Genomic DNA, 5,571 nt, shown 5'->3' on the forward strand with positions numbered 1-5,571 from the left:
GTTGATTAGTTTGTAGATTTTTGTAATGCTTATTAATAAATAAGACTAACCTGTGTAAATTGTCCATAAATATAATAATCATATTACATTTAACTTATATTTTCATAATGCTTATGAATTAATTTGTAACATATTACATCATCCAATAATATTTGTATATCAAATGTTCACAAAATGATAGTACATCAAACACATCAAACCCACCAAAACTAAAAAAGAAAAGTGAATACATATTAAAACATGATTTAGAAATGTTAAGCTTCCCAACATTCATGTATACTTGCATTTCATATGCATAAAACCGGCTAACCATAAAATGACACAAGAGTTGCATCCAAAAACCCAAAATTCTCAATTTCAAATAAAGTAACATTTATGTCCTATAATGTATGACATAAGAGTCATATCTAAAAACCTAAATCTTGTTGCCTCTTTCTCCTTTCTTTTTATTCTTCATATTGTCCTCCCAAGAGTGTATACCTGCATTTCATAGTTTAATGAGTTTTAGAGTTCTTATTGAAAATAAAAATGTGATGTTATAAACAATAAACAAATCTAAGTACTAATGTTTTCTTTTTCTTTTTCCTTTTTCTCATTTTGGTATAAAAATAGTTCGTAAAGAATAAGTAATGTTATACAATATCAATGGAAAATTCAATCATATAACAACTAAGGGACTTATCACGAATGATCATGATACATCAATATGATTCATGATTAGTTATAACACAAAAGTAATCTATTTTTCTCTAATTTCATCAAATTCTACTTGAGAATATGTTTTATTTGTCATCAAACTGAAATCAAATGAGAATAACATTAATATCACAATAATTGAAAGTATGAAATTATGTACAATTCATTAAACGAGTAAAACCTTTGATGCAATAACTGTAAAATCAACAATTATTTCTTTAATGAATCTCATAACAAAGTAGTCATATTTGAACTCAGTATTATTTTTTTACTATTAAATTATTTTTAAACAAAATAACAATTATTAATATATTAGTTCATTTTTAAATACTTTCATAAGAATATATTTTAACTACAAGTTATTTTAATTTATCAAAAGATTTTTAGGAAATGAGCTATTATACATTTATTATTTTCTTATTTTTCAAAAAATATTTTCAATCATTTCATACACGTTTTCAACTACTAAAATTATTGTTTTTATAGAATAAACAAAGAAGCATACACTTCTCCTCCACTTACTAAGTCAACTATTACAATCACCATAATATTTTATTCACCTACCAATATCTCATTCCATTTAGATAACTCTCTCAACAAAATCATTTCTACAATACTTTTTACTCTCCTATGATATTGAATATTTTATTCCATTTAGGTGACTCTCAACACAAAGAAAAGTAGGAATGTCTTCTTAGGTTAACTAAACAAAGACTTTTTTTTTTTACTTTACAATATGTATAAAAAAAAACAATTATTTATTACAAGGAATGTGGTAGAAAGGTCATTTCATTTTTAAAGATTTTTTTAGAATTTCTTAAACATTTACAAAAAATAGAATCTAACAATTTTATTTCTAAAAAAATTGATCAATTCAAAAAAGAAAGAAGAATGTTATTTTTTAAGAAAAGTTAATAAACCACTTTATTCTTGAATTATCTAAACAAAACTTATTAAAAAATATTTTATCCCAAATTTATTTTCAAAACTTTCTTATTGAAAACTATCTCATATATAAATTATTTTATTATATAGAGAAATTCTTATTTTATTCTTTTTTTAGAGAAAAATTCACTTGTTTATTAAATATCAAAGAAGTCTATTTTTATGTCTATTATATATATATATATATATATATATATATATAAATTCTCTTATTTTCATACAAGAAATTTCCATTTATGCCTAAAATACTTTTAGAAAAATCATTGCCAACAAAATTTTATTTTTAAAATTATTTTCAACATTCTTATTTAAAAAAATTATCATTGGATTATTTTCAAAAAGGACAATCCTAAAAAAATTAACCATTTATAACCCAATTTAAACTCAAAAATTATCCCCAATATTATTTTATATTCCTAAATTATTTTCAAACAAAATAACAATTATTAATATTTTGATTCATTTTTAAATACTTTCACAAAAATATATTTTAACCATATATTATTTTAATTTATCAAAATATTTTTAGGAAATGAGTTATTTTCCATTTATTACTATCCTATTTTTCAAAACATATTTTCAGGCATTTCATTCACATTTTAAAATTTCAAATACTTTTTATAAAACAACAAAACATGTAAATTTCAACTACTAAAATTATTCTTTTTATAGAATAAAAAAAGCAACATACACTTATCTTCCATTTACTAATTCAACTATTACAATCACCCCAATATTTTGTTCACCTACCAATAATTCATTCCATGTAGGTGACTCTAAAATAAAAAAGTCATATTTATAATACCCTTTACGACTCTGATACCCAATATTCTATTCTATTTAGGTGACTCAATACAAAGAAAGTGGGAATGTTTTCTTAGGTTAACCGAAGAAAACCCTAAATAACTTAAGTGCTTTTGGATTAATTGAGTATCATCTTGTAGTAGATGTCAATCTCTATTGTTAGACTTCACCAAAAAGCTCCTAGCACGGTGGAAAAAAGTATCAAATATAGTCAAGTCTTCAATAAAATACTATTTCATGCGAAAAATTACTACAAACTAGTGTATCTCTCATTCTCAATTAGACAAAATTTTTAAAAATAATTCATTTTTCTTGTTTTCATTTGTTTTGGGGCTTATTAGCAATGAAACAAAAAAATATGTTAGAATGTTAAACCTAGTTTTTACTTCCCTGGAACTTGATAAAAAACACCATTTACAAAACCCACATCATAGATATACTAAATCAAGAGATATAAAACAATTATACTAACAAAGTTTTTTGCATTAATAAAAAAAATGAAGATGGTAGATAAGAGATTTTGACTTACCCGAGATTTTACGAAGCAAAGAATATCAATTATGGGTGTGAGAAGAAGGAGAAGAAAACGATGGTTAGGGTTAAACAATAAGATCTTTTATATTAGTTAATATATATATGGAAACAATGGACTTTTCATATATTGTTCCTACTCACTATTTTTAAAAAGGGCCCATTAAGTTATAAAATTTAAAACTTTTTATTTCATATGGTGTCACTTCCAAAAAATGACACCGTAAATCTGAAATTAGCATCATCTAACTATCCTAATTGAAAATTTTTTATATGATGTGTCACCTTTATAAATTTTAAGTTCAATGGTGTCATTATTTTAAATGCGACACCATAAATAGTGACATCATATATTATTTTTGTAGTAGTGCAACTTAATACTTAACTATTTTCAACACAAATGAACGGTCTAAATATTTGGCATTTTCTTGGGGAAATGTTTTTGCAATAGGTGGTAAATAATAAAAACAAAAAAACATAAGATAATTTATAAAAAAGCACAGAATTGTTTTAGGATTTAAAAGTAATATTTGATTTTCAAATAATGAATCGATTCTTTCTCAGTCGTGATGTAGGGATGATTGAACAAATTATTACATGCAGATTTTCTTTCTTACTTCCGCTTGTTACGTGCCAAGTGGCAGTTCCACTAATCAAACAATTAAGATTAGAAGAATATTACAATTTGGAAGGTATCAGTCAATTGCTTAGCCATTACATGTAACCCATTACCAAACTTGGGATTGAGAAAAAGGTAGGTTTAACAAAGGATCAGATTCACTGATCAGGGCTGAATCCCAACCTTTTTGGTGGCAGATTAGATGGAAGCCAATATCTAGTGGGAGTGGAAGGTAGCATTCAGTTACAAATGAACTGCATGTCACTGATTTTTTATTATTAACACTAGATTCATAAAGAGAAAAGCTCGTCATCTTTATTCTCAATGTGGATAGTAGATCGTATAAAAGCTTAGTGAATTGATTTTCTTAGAAAAAATTCAGAGATGTGATGAGGACAGAAGAGGAGCAAAAGTGAGGAATCCAGACAACTGCACATGAGTCCACATGAGTCTCGATGCATGTTAAGTGCTGTTACTAGATGTTCCAGGTGTTAGATTTGTGTTTGGCACATTATGAGTAACCTACTGCATAGATTCTTTGATTTTTTTTGGTACTTACCATTAACTTGTCCGTACGTATACTTAGAAATTTCACTCAATCCAAAGCTTCAACTTCACCACATAAGTTTTTAAGCAAGGATGGTTGTGTTAAGTTATCCATTACGCTAATACATATATAATTTAAAATACACTTACAATAATTTTTAATATTTATAGAAGAATTTAAATAATAAATAAGATAATATTTAAAAATAACAATAAAAAATGAAAAAACAAATTTTTATATCTTTACAAAAAAATGAAAAAATAAATGATATAAATTATAATTTAATATTTTTTCTTAAAAAATAAAAAAAAAGAATAAATAAAATAAATATCGTGATAATATAAATTATAAATATTATAAAAATATTAAATCTAGTTTGAATTATACTTAGGTTATTTGAATCTTATTCCGAATTCTACTCAAAGTTTAGATTAAAAAGTCGAATTCAATCAGAGTAATCCACCCGATTACACCCGAACCATAACCTTCGTTAAACTCATACTTGGGAACGCCCATGAAATAGTGGAAGTAAACAAATAATTTCAAGTACAGCAAGCAACAAGATTCACCCTACCCCTGGTTAGCTTACTCCACTGACAATGCACTCAAAGAGCCCCTAGGTTGGTCGGTGGCCACTGCCTCCAACGATTAGGTTAGTAACGGGGGAGAGTATTAAGCAGTCAATGAAAAAAAGGAAGAGAGGGGAGAGAATTGATTCAATGACTTATTAAGGTTATTAAATTAATTAGGGTTACAATTTGAACTTGTGGACAAAATGAATGAAGAAGTGCCGAAAGGGAGAAAATTAATGTTGGGCTAGCAGCATATATAGATCAATTTGCTGCTTTATGCCCTCCGGGCTTGATTGATGCCTTACAAGAAAACGTGGGGAGGAGAAGTGGTCTCAAAAGACACCTCACTTTTCACCTCCCTCAACTCCCGGACACTTGTTGTTAATGGCCCCCCAGAAGCAAAGTCTCTACCTTCTGGTCTTACATCCTTTTTCTACAGCTTTCACCGACTTCATCTAGAACCAACAGATTATTCTGAATCTCAATTATTTGGCAAAAATATATGTAATCTTCCCCTAAGGCAACAACCATATTCATCCGCCGCATCTTGACTCCTCCAGAGAGATATGAGAATCAATCCTTGTGAGACTCAAGATTATCTGGAATCATATTTATTGAGGCCCATTGCTCGGCTTATGGCATGCTCACAACTAGAGGGCACGGCAGGATGGACCCTGGTTGAGACAGTCGCCATGGGGAACGGTCAATAATTTTGAAAATCCACTAGTACGAAAGCATCTAATTCATTGACGACCAACCGAAAGGAAATCAACAAATATCTTTCACCTTCTTTTTTTTTTTTTTTTTTCCTTTGTTTCACTGAGAAGACGAGTGTCATTCCTTGCAAATAGACAGTA

General features: G+C 27.5%; 1 long non-coding RNA gene across 1 annotated transcript; it reads right to left on the reverse strand.

The window, feature by feature from the left end:
* Positions 1-244: 244 nt before the first annotated feature.
* Positions 245-3,011, reverse strand: LOC132253711 (uncharacterized). The gene is made up of 2 exons (XR_009465596.1): positions 2,975-3,011; positions 245-480 (listed from the first exon to the last, which is right to left on the reverse strand). It is a non-coding gene; the product is annotated as an uncharacterized LOC132253711 (long non-coding RNA).
* Between the last annotated feature and the right edge of the window lie 2,560 nt (positions 3,012-5,571).

Source organism: Vitis vinifera, chromosome 5 (assembly GCF_030704535.1).
Source record: "Vitis vinifera cultivar Pinot Noir 40024 chromosome 5, ASM3070453v1".
Classification (NCBI taxonomy): Eukaryota; Viridiplantae; Streptophyta; class Magnoliopsida; order Vitales; family Vitaceae; genus Vitis; species Vitis vinifera.